Below are 15,793 nucleotides of genomic sequence, written 5' to 3'. Positions count from 1 at the left end.
TCAGGTGCTAGATTGAAAAGGAAAGCCAGAAGCTAAGAAGCTGCCTGGCTAGTATCATCTGTGGGCCAGAGGGCACCATCCCTCTGTTACAAAGAAGCATTGCTCATGAAGGGTCCTAATTGTCAGACAGAGCCCCCCCGGGCTGGCCATGCTGATTTATGATAGTCAGGTGGGGTAATGGCTCCTCTTGTCTCCCTGGGAAGCTGTGCCTGGGCTCCCTGCTTGGCTCACAAAGCCCACCTCTACACTGCATCCTCAGAATACAAAGGTACTGGGCTCTTCTTTTTCCTCTGCCATCACCTCTCTTGTCCTCCACTCTCAGCTCAGGAGCATTGGCCTCCACATTGCTTCCTGGCTCTCCAGTAATCCCAGTCCCATAGTTACCTTTCCGTTTTAAAGAACTGACAACCAGATCAACTTTTAACAACGGGGCCCCCAGTCAGCAAACTCTGGGGCAGAGAGGGTTGTTATGCTCTGTTTGTGTGGAATTGTGGCCTAAACTGACTTCCTGGATATAACAGACATAGTAGAACCCAGAAAACCAAAGTACCCTGTAGTGCAGCTAATGCTGGCTGCAGGCTGACTTGGGAGGCACCTGTGGCTTTGCTGTGCTGAGGCTCCTGGTTCCCAACTTCAGAACATCATTAGCAAGGAGCACAGAAGAGACAGAAGAGCTTTCTGGCGATGGTAGCTGTCTACTGGTCTGTAATTTGGAGTAGCTGCCATGCTGTCTTCCACGAGCCTCTATTTCTGGGGCTCCTCTCATTTTTTTTTCCTTGGCCTCTGCATCATTGTACTGGTCTCCTGGGAGCTATCAGGGAACTCCACACCACACACCCCAGTCTAGGTGACCCATCCTCCCACGCTCTATGTGGTCTTGGCAGCCTGCAAGGCCCTGTCTTGGGGAACTGAAGGTAGGGAACGCAAGACCCAACTTCCACCAGTGAAACTGCACCTTATCTTTTGGTGGCACTGTATTCATGTTTGCATATGTGCATTAGTATGTGTGTGTGTGTGTGTGTATGTGTGTGTGTGTTCATCATGTTAGGCATCTTTTAATCACTCCTTACCTTAGTGTGTGTGTGTGTGTGTGTTCATCATGATGTTAGGCATCTTTTCAATCACTCCTTACCTTAGTGTGTGTTTGTGTGTATGTGCACATGTTTTTGTACATATGTATGTGGGTACCCAAGTTTTTAGCTGTGTGTATTTTTCGCATGTGTATGCACTGGTTTGTGGAGGTGAGTGGTTCATGGGTTTCTTCCTTTATTGTGTTCCACCTTGGTTTGTTGTTGTTTTGTAGATGGGTCCCTTACTGAACTCAGAACTCACTGATTGACTATTGCGGTAAGCACCAAGGATCGTTCTGACTCCATTTTCCCTAGAGTCACTGGTGTACACTACGGAGCCTGTCTTTTATGTGGGTGCTGGGGATCCACATTTTAGGTCCTCAAGTCTAAGCAGCAGGCACTATCCCAAGTGAGGCAGAGTCCCCCATTGGCCCAGGAGCTCATCCATTCTGATGGACTGGATAGCTAACAAGCCTCTGAAAGATTCTCCTGCCTCCTCCTCTCCAGTGCTGGGATTGCAGGTGAGACCCACCAAGCCTGGCTTTAATGTGGGTGCTGGGGATGAAAGCTCAGATCTTCACGTGCTCACAATACACACTTTGCTGCCTGTGCCATCTCTTCAGTCCTCTTTAGCACCCACCTTACAGAGCTTACTCATGATCTCTAGCTGTGACTGTGTACTGAGCTGTAGTGGGACTTCTCTTTGGGAAGCCATCTCGCAAACAATGAGACAAAGATTTATTAATTATGAAAGTTCAGCCTATAGCTTAGGTTTATTCCTAACTAGCTCTTACAACTTAAATTAACCCATTTTTATTAGCCTGCGTTCTATCATGTGGCATTGCCTCTCTTCCATCTTGCACCTACTGCTTTCTCTGTGTGTCTCCTGGCTTCTCCTGTGTGCCTAGATTCCTCCTCCTTGTCCTCCCTCTCTCCAGAAATCCTTCCAATACCTCCTGCCCAGCTATTGGCCGTTCAGCTTTTCATTATTCCAATCACAGACATATATCTTCACACAGCATACAAATATCCCACGGCACTGAGAACCTATACTAGAGGTTTTCATGGACTTGCAAGTCCTGAAAAATACATCACTAATTAGGGCAAGTTAATATCTGTGACAAGACAAGCCCAAGGGGTTTAACCCAATGAGTGTTTGTTTCTTGTTCAATCACAGGTCTAAGTGATCTGGGGAGGGGAGGGGAGCTTTGTTCCATGCAGTCACTTGGGACTCGGGATCTACCAACATCCTCTAGGATCCCAGGATTCCTGTCTGCAGGCGGCAAATGTGGAAAGAGAAGGAAATCACCCATGGAAGACCTTTATCAACCAGACTGACCCATACGTCATTAATATGCATGACATGCCCACTCCCATTTGCATGTGGAGAATTCTTGTTGCCACAGCCCCATAGGCCTTTGCCTGAAAAGGTTCTTAACTCTTGAGTCTTTTAACTTCTTTAAAGTGGCTACCACTGCTTGTAAGAGAGGAAAAGGTGGGAACTGGTACTGCAATGCATACCACACCTGTCCATCCAGGTCCCCAGGACATTCTTGGACTAGAGCTGTGCCTCTTCAAGCTGTCAGTTAATCGCATTGTCCTTCTGCGGTGCTTCCCCATCCCTGGATTGACATGGTGTAGAGTCATGCTTCCAGAATTTCTGATGCCTTACCATAGACTCTGCACATCATAAATGCCTATTTATGTATTTTGACTGTTAAGCTGGTGTTTTACATGCTCCACACAACCGTGACATTAAGGGGAGGGAGTTTGGGGTGTAGAGTTACCATGGAGAGAAAACTTTGGCATTACTTTTTTCCCTTTCTTCCAACCCAGTTCCACACAGTAGACTTGGCTACTTCTCCTGGTACATCCTCTCCCAGACTTTGGCTTCTTGTGGATGCTTCTTTCTCACACTTTCTCACAAGATTGTCTCTGAAATAATTTACTGGTTTTACATCTTCTCACCTCCCCCAGACTGAAAGCTCCGTAGCCAAGCACAACTCACAGTTTACTTTTTAAATCTATCTATCTATCTATCTCTCTCTCTCTCTCTCTATCTATCTATCTATCATCTATCTATGCATCTATTATCTATCTACCATCTATCTACTATCTATCATCTATCTATCATCTATGTATCTATTATCTATCTACCATCTATCTACTATCTATCATCTATCTATCATCTATGTATCTATTATCTATCTACCATCTATCTACTATCTATCTGTCTGTCTGTCTGTCATCCATCCATCATCTAGCTAGCTAGCTGTGAATGCACACAAGTGTGCAGATATATGTACCTGTGAATGCATGCAGAGAGAAAGGCCAGAAAGATGACATCAAGTGTCCTGTTTATCACTTTTCACCTGTTCTTTTGAGACAGCATCTCTGCCAGAATCTAGGACTAGCACTTTCTCAGCTAACTTGGAATCCAGATAGCCACACTGATCCTCCTGTCTCTGCCTCCCTTCAGAGCTGGTGTTATGGGTTTGTGGGGTGCCCAGTTTGTTATGTGGGTGCTGGAATCAAAACTCCAATTTATACGATCATGTAACCAATGCTCTTAACCTCTGAGCCATCCCTACACCCACAGAGCTCATGCATTCCTTAGTCATTGTGTATCAGTCAGTTAATGCTGCGTGGTAAACAGTCTTTAAAGTCAGTAATTTACACTAACAATTGTGTATTCTCCCTAGCATGTCCACATGCTCTAGATTGATCTAGAATGTGTGCAAGCATCACAGCATATCTGATAATCTACGTAACTTAAACATCATGGCTAATTTAACTTCACTGAATCTAACTCCAAGCTGATGGTTTTTCTTATTCTTCAGAGACCTGCTGGTATGTTGTTTTATGGCCATGAAAAAAGCAGAAGAACAGAAGGCAAGCCTCTTGAAGTCTAGTCTTGGAACTGATGTACAGTCTCCCTCTGCCCATGTCTATTGCTAGAGTAGGCCGCACAGCCAAGCCCAGTCTCCAGGGGATAAGGCAAGCTCTGCTCCTCATAGGAGCCACTGGAAAACCACACACGTAGAGTGAAGACACTTTCGAGCAAGGCTGCAGTGTTGTCACATGGCGCGTCTCCATCAGCCAGCGAGCACATCGCTCTGCGCATCACAGCTGTAATTAGTGTCATTTGAATGAGTGTATAGGATATGCTCGGTTAATTAACCTCTCTGGGCTGCAAGAGAGGAAGTGACTAGTTGGTAAGTCTGGGCTAATGGAGCAGGGTAATATATGATGAGATTGATTTGTGTTTGTTCTTCCCTTTCCTTTTCCAGGGAAGCTGGGAGGAGCTTGTGTGCAGCCTCCACAGGGAAGAACAGAAACATCGAGCATCCTGGAGATGCTCCCAGATTTTTATTCATATCTCAGGGAAAAGGAAGCATGTCACCTGACAGAGCAGAGGGTACACACATGCACACACACTCTACATAAACACCACATACACATCACACACACACATGATATCACACACATGTGCACACACATTCATACCACACACCACAAATACACACATACATCCACACCCATATCACAAATATCAAACACGTGACAAATTCTATACATACACACACACAACACACACACATGCCACACACATTCACATCACACATCACCTACCACACACACCACAACACACCCACACCACAAATAACATACACCACAATACACCCACACCACAAATAACGCACAAACAACAAATACCACAATACATACACATAACAAATACCATATACATACACACCACAAATAACACACATACCTACACACACATGCCAAAAATACAACACATACACACCAAAAATACCACATACATACACACACCACAAATACCACACATACATACACCCAAACACACACACACACACACACACACACACACCACCACCACCACCACCACCACCACCATCACATACATACACCTCACCTCACAGGGTTCTTGCTCTGACAACATGAAAGGGCTTCAGCAAAGATGATTTCATTGCATGAGACAGAAAGACGCTGCACCCTTCTGCAAAGAATTCTGAGCCCTGTGATTGGCCCCAGGATAGAGAGTTCTGGATGTGAAGGACCACCTCCAGCTCAGATAGTGGAGACAGTGTCCACTCACCTAAGTGACCTTCCCAGATCCTGGGATCTTAGGGGTATGTGGGAGTCTTCAATAAGGTTCAAGATTAAATTTCTCACTTTCCAGTGGAAATCAGAGTATGGTGTCATAATTTCACTGATTTAAAGGAAAAATTAAATCGGCGAATAGCCATTCACATCCATTAAACTGTACCAAAGCATAGGCTGGGAATTTTCAAGCCGAGAATTTTTTAATATAAAAATAGTATTTAAATAGGCCGAGGACATTTGTTACCATTGGTATATGAAATCTTACAAACGCAAAGCCTAGTGCACCGCACCACGGGAGAGCTTTTCATAATAAGACAGAGGCCCTTTCCATCTTCCAGGCACTGAGGGCTCTTTGTAAAACCCATGCAATCTCCGATTGTGATGTTGAATTAGAAATAATGCTTAAATTATGCAGGTTCCCAGCTGTGCTGTGATGTTTGCACACTTTCTAGGAAAGGACTAATTATAATTAGTGCTTAAATACAAAAGAGGTGCTGTCAGCAAGAGAGAAGAGTACGGGCTATTTTCACCCTCTCATGCTGGAGCTGCCGGCTGAAGGGCTTGAAGGAAACGGATGCTGGTACCCACACTCCAGGTGAGAAGATGGATTTAGATGTCCGTGGGTCATGGGAGGACAGCAGACACGGAACAGGTCCAGCATTAAACATCTGATGTCAGGTAGTCACCGACAGGAATGCAGTGGGGAGGAGGAGGGGTTCCAGCTGAGCCATCCCCAGAGCTGGGCTTCTCAGGTCAGTCTCTTATTGCCTGTGGGAGTTCATTTAGCTTCTCCCATGGCTTGGTTTCCTGAATTACAAAGTAGAGCCAACCATGACTGTGCAGAATGTCAAGTTTCCTCATACTCTCACCAAAAAAAATAGCCACCTCTGATTTTAAAAACTTCATACATATATACAATGTATCTTGTTTTTATTTTTCCCCAATTCCCTCCCTTCCACTCCCCCCCTTCCCAGCCTTATGTATTCTTTTAAAAAATAAATAAAACCACTAAGTTCAATTAGTGCAACCTATGTTTGCATGTGTGGTGGTGGTGGGGGAGTCATTTACTGAGATCCAATGGCAAATTTCCCCTCTCCACAGAAAAATGACCCCTCCCTCAGCAACCCTCAGTTGCCATTAACTCCTCACTAGGAGTAGGCCACTGGGGGGAGGGGGGTCCCTCTCTTCTCTTCCTCTGTGCTGAAACTTGTAATTCTCTTGATCTTGTGGAAGTCTTGTGTGGGTAGCCCCAGGTACTGTGGATTCATCTGAGTAACAGCCACATCATGTCCAGAGACAGTAGTGCTCCCCATCCTTGGGTCCGTGCATTCTTTTGCACCTCTGTTCCATCATGTCCCCTGAACCCTGAAAAGGGTGGGGTGGAGTGGTAACAGAGATATCCCATCTACCGGTGAGCACTCGGAGTTGCTTATTCTTAGCCACCATTTTTTTTTTTGAGCGCTTGTGAGGCGCCAGTCCTTGGGCTGGACCCTGTGATCTAGAAGATTCTGTAGAAAAACAAAACCTTCCCATGGATGCTCTTCTGGCTTCTTCGGTGGCCATTTTTAGCAGGTGGGTTTACCAACTGACCACTTTCAACCAACAGCCTTTTGTCATGAGAGACAAGACCCAGGTCTTGTCCACGGCTTCTCATACCCTCGGTGGCTCTCATCCTGTCTGGACATTGCAGACATTAGAAAGACATTTGGGGAAGGGAAGAGAGCTGCGTTGACTTGTATTGAAAGTCCGTGATTTAAATGCATTAGTGTTGCCTCATCTGCATCATAAACTCTTCGAGGACAGGAAGAGCCTGACATTTCTTCTGGCATTTGCTAAGGTGCCCAGCGATTCTGAGCATGTAATTATGCCCGCGTTCCCATGAATAATTATGTAGCCCCTCCTATGAATAAGGTGCAAGGCCATCGCACTGACAGCGTCCTGTCTCTTGGGACTGACGTGGGGAAAGACAACCAGACTGTTAATGAAGCATCAACCTAGTCAGTACCCAAGCACAGTGAAGAGGGAGAATAGGGACAAGCCCAACAGCCAATTGCTCCCCTACCAGCACCACCCCTTCATTCTCAGAATCCGGGGTTACCATGGAGGCCATAGCCCCACTTCCTAGTGATTTCCATAATGTACTTGAGTCATATTAACTGTTCTGACCCCTCCTGTTCCCTCCTTACCAGTTATCAGGCTGGATGGCCATGTGACTCAGTCTACAGGGATCTGCCAGTGGGCTTCTGGGAATAATTTTCCTCCCTGTTAAAACAGAAAACTACTCAAGAGTGGAAGAAGTCCAGCCGTGTCCTAACTGATGTGCTCCTGTGACAATATGATATTGACTGTTGTGACAGCCATTTGTGACATTAAGGAGCCACATATTTGACACCCTGGTATTGGGCTGTATATATCTGAACTGGTCAGTGTCCATTGGAATCTAAAGAAGAACTCCCTTACTTTCCTCTTTGTGTTTGTTTGGTTTGATTTTAATTTGCTTTTGTTTTTCAAGACAGGGTCTTACTATGTAGCTCTGGCTTTTCCAGAACCATGTATACTAGGCTGGCCTCCAACTCACAGAGATCCACCTGCCTCCGCCTTCTGAGAGCAGGGATTAACCTGTGTGCCGCCAAACCCAGCTTCCTCTGTGTCTTAAACAGCAGAGAAGACAGAAAATGAGAAGGTGAGGGGCAAGCTATCGTCACAGATGTGCCTGTGGTCTCAGGGCCCAAGCTTCACTTTAGGCAGCTTTGGTACCAGTTACAGACAGCATCTTGAATAACGAATTGCTGTATGTGACACTCAGCCTCCAGAAAGTCTCACAAGTTTCCCAGACAGGTAAGCTGCCCTTCCTCCTCCTCAGGATGGCATGAATAAAGGGAAGCAAGGAGACCACAACTTATGGAAGTAAGTATCAAGAAAAAACCTGGGCACTCCCTCTCATCAGCCACGACATGACTGAACCTCATACCCCTACATGGTACTAACCTCAGCATTGCCTTCAAAACTCTCGTTACATGAGGCTCAGAAACCCCTAATATTAAAGCTACCTTCAGTCAAGCGTGCTGTTCACTGTGACCAAAATGGCCTCACTGGTTTAAGCTTCTGAGAAGAAGAGCAGAGGATGCTGGGAGGAGCCATGCCAAAGGGAACTTATTCTGGCTTGGCGAGGGGTGGAAAGGGAAGCGTCTATAAATTCATGCCACTTTACCTGACCCGAAAGGATAGGAGAGAAAGGCTTCACAGACAAAGGGAACAGTATGGGAGAAGATCTGGCGGCATCAAAGACAGGCCAGTGTGGCTGAAGTGAGCTCTGTGGGAGAACTCATGAGATGGAATGCTGGGGAGAGTCAGATGTTGAATATTACCTTTATAGGCAGGGTGGAGCCGTGGGGTTCTCAGGGAACAAGCAATGATGTGGAGTTTTGCGAATAAGAATGCTCATTAATGTAGCACAAATAATAAAAACCCAGAGATAGATATTGGGGTTCAACCTGAAGATCAGAAAAGCAAAACAACCAAGCCACTAGAGAAATCTTTCCTCTAAGAAATCCTCAGACTGAAAGAGAAGGAGTTCCTGTCTCATCCCGGCTTATATTCCTCTCTAGTGCTGAGATTAAAGTCTTGTGACTCCCTAGTGCTGGGATTAAAGGTTTCAGGTACCACCACCTGGATCTGTTTCTGCATTGATCTTGTGTAGCCCAGGGTGGCCTTGAACTCACAGAGATCCATCTGCCTCTGTCTCCCAAATCCTGGGATTAAAGATGTATAACACCACTGCCTGGCCTCTCGTGGTTTAGTTTTACTTTCTGGTCTTCAGGCAAGCTTTATTAATAAAACATAAATAGAATATTGCTATACATTAAAGAGGGGCCAGCATATGTGAGGAGGGAAAGGAATGAACTGGCAGTGGACAAACGGCATCAGCAATAACTTGCTCACGAGGGAGTTCTAGGTTCAGCAAAGCCCTTCAGAGCTGTTGCAAGCTAGGCCAAAATAGCAGAAACACTCTTTCCCCACATAGAATTATCATAGGCTTCCCGGGGTGGATGGTACCAAGAGCATACTTTGAAGCCATGTTTTGAGCATTGTTTCTTGTGCCCTGTAGAACATTGAGCAGCCATCTTTGGCCCTTATGGATCAACAGCGCCATCCCCTTCTGCTGTGACAATCAAAAACGTTCTATGATGTGGGAGTGTCATATATCAATCTGTTGATTTCATTGGTTAAGCAATAATGAAACTGCTTGGCCCTGATAGGTTAAAACATAGGTGGGAGGAGTAAACAGAATAGAATGCTGGGAGGAAGAGGAAGTGAGCTCAGAGAGGCCATGCTCCGCTCTCCTGGGCAGACGCACGCGATGAAGCAAGCCACCAGGTCAGACATGCTGAATCTTTCCCTGTAAGACTGGTGCTACAGTTTATTAGAGATGAGTTGATGGGGATATCAGAATTAGCCAGTAAGGGCTACAGCTAATGGGCTAAGCAGTGCTGAAAGAATACAGTTTGTGTGTTGTTATTTCGAGGCATAAGCTAGCCAGGTGGCCGGGGTGCCGGGGATGCAGCCCCACCGCTCGTATTACAACAGTTCTAGACATTGCCAGATGTCTTTTGGGGTCAAAAATATGGCTTTAACTTAAAATATCTGAAATTGGTTAAAGACAAAATACATCGTATGAAAAGCACATACTTTGGACCAAGTATTGCACAATCCCTGGACTTCCCTTTGGGCTAGGGTGGGGCCTGAGTTTTGGTGAAAGCTTGGTGATGTCACAGCGGGAAGGGAGGATGGGTGACTACAGTGAGGCCTGTGTGCAGGAGCGGACGCAGCGTCCACCTTCCCTCTCCCCTCTATGCATCAACTATTGACGTGTACCTGGTGAGTTCTACGAATCAATCAAGATCACAGTCACCACGTCTTCCTACCTTCTTCCTAAGCAAGCTCATTGCCTTCCTTCTGATCTTTTCTTTGGGAGATTTTTGGTAAAACTAACCCAGATATTGTCTTCCTTCAGAATTCTCTACCCATCTTTTAACTCTTTGCATCCAGCCTAGCATATGTTTCCTAGGTCTGAATTAATGTATATCATGTTAACCTCTGGCCCTGTAAAGGATTCACCATGGCTCAGTTGGCGTTTTACTCTTTTGAATCTTTATCCCTGTGGCAGGCTGGAGCTGGCAGAATTGGAAGTCTGAGAGCAGAGACATTGGGACATGGGATCCTGGGTTCCGTTGGTGTCAACTGAGGATTTCAGGGTCTCTTCCATCAACAACAACTTTTAAAATATACATAGCAACTTGTTGTACAACATAGCCTATTTCAACAGCATCCAGTCTAGCATATTAGATGAATTTATTTTATATAATAGTTCAAAATGTATATTACATCTGCAGGAAGATGAGAGAATTCACTGGGTCACCTGTCTGTATAAGGCCTAGAGTTACTGCATTCCCTTGAAGAAGTGAGGAATTTATACCTAGTTTACCATAGTCGAATGAGGCAATGAATGAAGAAAAATGGTTTAGTTTGGCTTACGGTTTTCAGGGCTTCAGCCCATAATTGCCTGGCCTCAGATATGTATGTATGTATGTATGTATGTATGTATGTATGTATGTATGTATAACTTGGGCAGTATGTGGAGCCACTGGCAGTAGGACTAGAATATAACCCTAATGCATGAGCTGACTTTGTGGAGACATTCTCTATGGAGGGATATGGGGTCTTGGTCCTGCCTCAGACTTACAGACTTAATTGACTTCCCAGGGGAGACCTCATCCCCTCTGAGGAGCAGATGGGACGCGGGGTGGGAGGAAGGTGGTGGAAGCAGAGTAGAGAAGAGGGAGGGGAACTGGGATTTGTATGTAAGCAAATAATGTTACGGTAGGGTTGGTATGCTTACTTAAGCAGAGAAATTTAAAATAATGTATATAAATACATATTAAAATATGCAACATAATAAAGATCGGGAAAGAATAAAAGCTTTGCTCTATTTTCCAGCTGGTTTAAAACATGGAATCACCCTGCCCCATCATCTTGTGTGCTATGATTCCAGGTGGGTGCCCACCATGCCTGGCAGCCCAGCTCCTTCAGAATCTGTGGTGTAGCTGTACATCAGGGCACAGGTCTATCGTAGGCCAAATACACTCGTCTCATGACCAGGACACAAAGGAGAAAGGGGAACCAGGGGTCCTTCACTTCCTGAAGTGATATGTTCACAATGACTTAGAGCTCTCTCATGGGCTGTACCTCTTAAAATGTATGCCACCCACCAATAATACATCCCGAGGAGAGGAATAATCCACCACGTGACCTTCGGGAGATGTTTAAGATTCAAACGTGAGCACCATCCATTACCAAATGAGGGTCAGAAAGGGTTGTCATTTAAGTTTATTTAGGTAAAATATTCTCAGTGTTTCAAAACCCTTCTTCCAAAGTGGTGATGTTAGTTTGTCAGCAAGTTGCACTGGCTTAAGATCATAGGGATTTATTCTTCTCCCATAACCAAATTGAGTCTGGTGTGAGTCTTGAATCTTCCCAGCTGTCTGCTAGGAGCATTCATAAACATGTGACTTATCTTCATAGTCCCAGCCCGGCTGCTACACCTCTAAATTGTCATGTCTATCCTCCCCAGCCAGGAAAAAGTGATACCTTTATCAGACAAATAAAAGCTCTCACAGTGACAGCCAAAATGGTTTGCGTCCAAATATACCTGCAGGAACTCCAAGGATTAATGTTTTTTTCCTGGACATAATACCTCCCTGAAGAAAGTCTGAGATCTGTGATCTTTAATAAGGAAAACAGAGTCGTGTTTGTAGGGGGCCACCAGTGTTTGTTCTGCTTTTGGCCTTAACTTGGCAGCTAGATTCGCCAACCCCAGTAGGACCTCGCCCCATATAGCCTACCAAACTCCTAGTTATAGATAAGAAAATTAAATTGATCAATTCAGCTATTGAAGCTATCAATTGAATGCATCGATTCAATTACTAATTCAACAATTTATCAAGTAATGAGATGAGGAACACGGTAAAGGAATAAGACTTGATTTCTGCATTAAGAACTCTAAAGCTAATAGAAAAGAAAGATAAAAATGAATTACTGCAAATACATGTTCATAGAGCTAGAGGGTTATGGCCTAGGAAGTGACAGTGACTGTCTAGACAGATAAGTCACAGAAAGCTTCACAGTAGAAGGGACTCTTGGCCTTGGGTCTTTACAAGTGAGTAAATATTTTAGTTATCATAGGCTATGCTATACTGTGGTAACGAGCAATACCTAAATCTAAAGGTATTAACACAAACACTTCTTTTAATATAAAAAAGAATTTACACATCTGGTTTGAAGACATTCTTTGGTGCCTCTGTGTCTTTTGGTGACTCCGAAGACCCAGGATCTGCCAGCCACTATCCCTACTGTCTCTTGAGATGCCAGCATCCTCTCCAGATTCTCTGAGTGCTACTGTGTTGACCACTGCAACACATGAGTATATATACTTATGTGACCATGTGTATTTGGACAAGTGCCAGAGAGGCGAGGAGAAGAAGGAGTTAAAGCTGGAGTTACAGGAAGCTGCGAGCTGCCTGGCATGGGAGCGAAGAACGGAACTCATAGCTTCTGTCTGAGCAGCAAGTGCTCTTAACTGCTGAGCCATCTCTCCAGCCCTTTTGTCGTTAATTAAAACCTATTCAAAGGTTATTCGTATTAAAACAGCCATATCTTACTTTTCAATGTAAAATCACATTAGTCATTTTAGACTGTGCGATCATTATCACCAAACAGCAAATAATCCAGATGAGTCTTGAGTACGGCATGTTTAATCATTTTTCTAAACTGAAAACAAGAGTTATTAATGTTACTGAATAAACACATAAAACTTACAGATTGCATGTGTGCTAATTATGTCACATTTATTCAGTAGTTGCTTTTCTCATTGCTGTGACAAAATACCAAATAGAAGTAACAAAATACCAAATAAAAGTAATAAATTATCAAATAGAAGTAACAAAATATCAAATAGAAGTAACAAAATACCAATCGAGGGTGGGACAGGTTCATTTAGGCTGTCATTGGTAGAGAGGGCACAGCAGAGTTTGTGACTTTACGTAGATGCTACATCACACATCTTGACAGATCAGGAAACACGACTTGTACCCAAACCAGAAGGAGTTATAAACTCCAAGGTCCACCCTTGGAGGCCCATTTCTACCATCTAGGCCCAACTCTGGAAGGTTTTATAACCTCCCAAATAGAACTCCAACTAACATTACTCATCCCTAAGCACCCTATGGACAAGAGAACACGCAGACCCATGTCAAAATAAAAGTCTGGTCATCCTTGGTCTTCTATCAGACGTTAGTCATTTGTACACCACACATTTATGCCGATTCCACATTTGCATTGGCTTTTTTTTTAATTTGACCATTATGAAGGTGTTTTTGTAAACGGGCAGAACATAAGTTTAGTCCACAGTTTACCCTTTAGTCTGTTCATCTTTACTTGCAAGTGCTCATTGCCAGGAGTCCTTGGTTAGGCTCCCCGCCTCTGGTTTCTGCTATACTACTGATAATGGACTCTCCCTGAGGGCCCTCTTGAATATCCTGTTTTTGTCCTGTGTCATGAAGACCCTGATGTTTTGGATCTGTAGGTTTGCTCCAACAGTTCATAGATTCGGTGGGTGTTGAGGTGGACCAACTCATAGCCCTGGTTCTGGGCCTGCATGGTAGTTGCGTTGGTCAGCTCACCAGCTTTGCCTTATCGTCACTACTGATGGGTTTCTCCAGCACTTCCTTGGTAGCTCACACTATTCAGCCTAAGCAAAGAGCAGGGCCAGATATTCTGCTCTTGGGCCCTCATATCCAGGTCCAGGCATTCACAGAGGCCTCGGTGGCAGCTAGACCCTCAGACACTGGCCTTCACAGAGCTGTGGACCCAGATACGGCCCTAGGCAGCAGCCCATATCCAGACATCTCCATGACTCCAGGTGGCAGCACCGGCCACCCGAATCAAGCATGTCCCCAGCTGTGGCATGGTCCTCTGACACTAACAAGGTCTGAGGTGGCCACCCAGATCCTGGTCGTGCACATGGCCCTCAGTGACAACAGGAGCCCTGAAAATCAACTCAGACCCTGGCTGCCGTAGGGCCATGGACCCAGACATGACCCTCTGCAGTAGCCCTAGCGTGGCTGACAATATAACCCTGAGTGCAGGCTACTCAGATCAGGATGTTCCTGGAGACAGCATGTTCCTTGGGCGACCTCATGACCACAGGTTTTTGCCCACACCCCGGGTATCTATGTGGCCCTTGGTGGCAACGTGGACCACAGACATCAACACAGGAGCCCTCGGCTGCTCTAGTGCCCCCCGGATCAAGACGTGGCCCTTGGTCATAACCAAGGTTCAGACAAATCCCTGAACTCAGGTGGCCAGTTGGCCATTCACATGAGCCCATTCCTTAGTACCCTTATCTCTCCATATTCCCTCTCTCCCCAGCCCACAAATAATTCCGTCTCTCCCTCTCTCCCACCTCCCCACCAAGCGCTCTCTAACCACAGTGGTGCCCAACTGCCCAGCGCCAGGGCTCTTGGTTGGGTCAGAGGTGGTGCTTGGTTGAGTACTGCCTACCTCAGTCAGGAGGGATGGCATGGAGCTGTGAAGCGATTGTCTTTCTTTCTCGGGTGCCTGGGCCTAGAGACTTCGGGCAGTACTTGATATGATTGTACTTGATCCCCGAAGACGCAACAGTCTGGGTGCAGATTCAGGCCCAGTGGGGCTGGCAACGACTCCGTTCATTGTGACGCCCCCTCAGACTCAAAAGTCTGGGGTGGAGCAGCGATTCAGGCCCGGGTGTGGCCAGCAGCTCCTAGTTAATTGTGATGCCCCACAGACCCTAAAGTCTAGGACAGGGCGCGGGGAGGGGCCATCTGTGTCCTCCGCCAATCAACTTTATTCTTCAAGTTGTGTCTTAGAAACACAATTGTAGGGCCAATGTGTATCTAGGTTTTCAAAGGATTCTGGCATCCAGTGTCAAATTCTCTTCCATAGATTGATTTTCCTTAATGCGCCGTTCCCCCTTGTTATTTTTCAATACAAGAATTTACAAGAAGTCATTTCCTGTGGCTAAATGACTCTGGGATTCAGGAACTCTCATGAGCTACTCCCAACCATTTTTTTTTTTTTTTTTAGTATGTGTTTCCTACAGACCCTGGAAGCATTCTCTCTGTCTTCCCCGACAGGACAGTGTTAGCTTCTCCTCTGGGCATTTGTTTAGGTTGTTCCTGTAGGCTCTGGAACCGAGCTCAGGTGTTTCTTTTCTAGCAAAGTTGACTCACGGAGTGATCATTTCTTTCCAGATTCCTGTTGAACGCACAGCTTTCCCATTGATTCACCTGGGCTAATTATGTTTACCTCGCTAGACTGAGACACCTTGAGCAATGAACTCTAATATCCTAGACAGGGAAGTGAGTCTCCCAGCCTGCTACCATGACTTCAGTATGATGAAGCATATCTGATTAATATCATTCCCTCTCCTGAAGATTTTGGTAGACAGCTAGATTAAAGGGAAAAGGAAGAAAACTAATGCCTCTATGGAAATATAT

Source organism: Alexandromys fortis, unplaced genomic scaffold, assembly GCF_014885135.2.
Source record: "Alexandromys fortis isolate MF-2015 unplaced genomic scaffold, M_Fortis_MF-2015_v1.1 scaffold_50, whole genome shotgun sequence".
Taxonomy (NCBI): Eukaryota; Metazoa; Chordata; class Mammalia; order Rodentia; family Cricetidae; genus Alexandromys; species Alexandromys fortis.
This window is presented reverse-complemented; position numbering follows the sequence as displayed.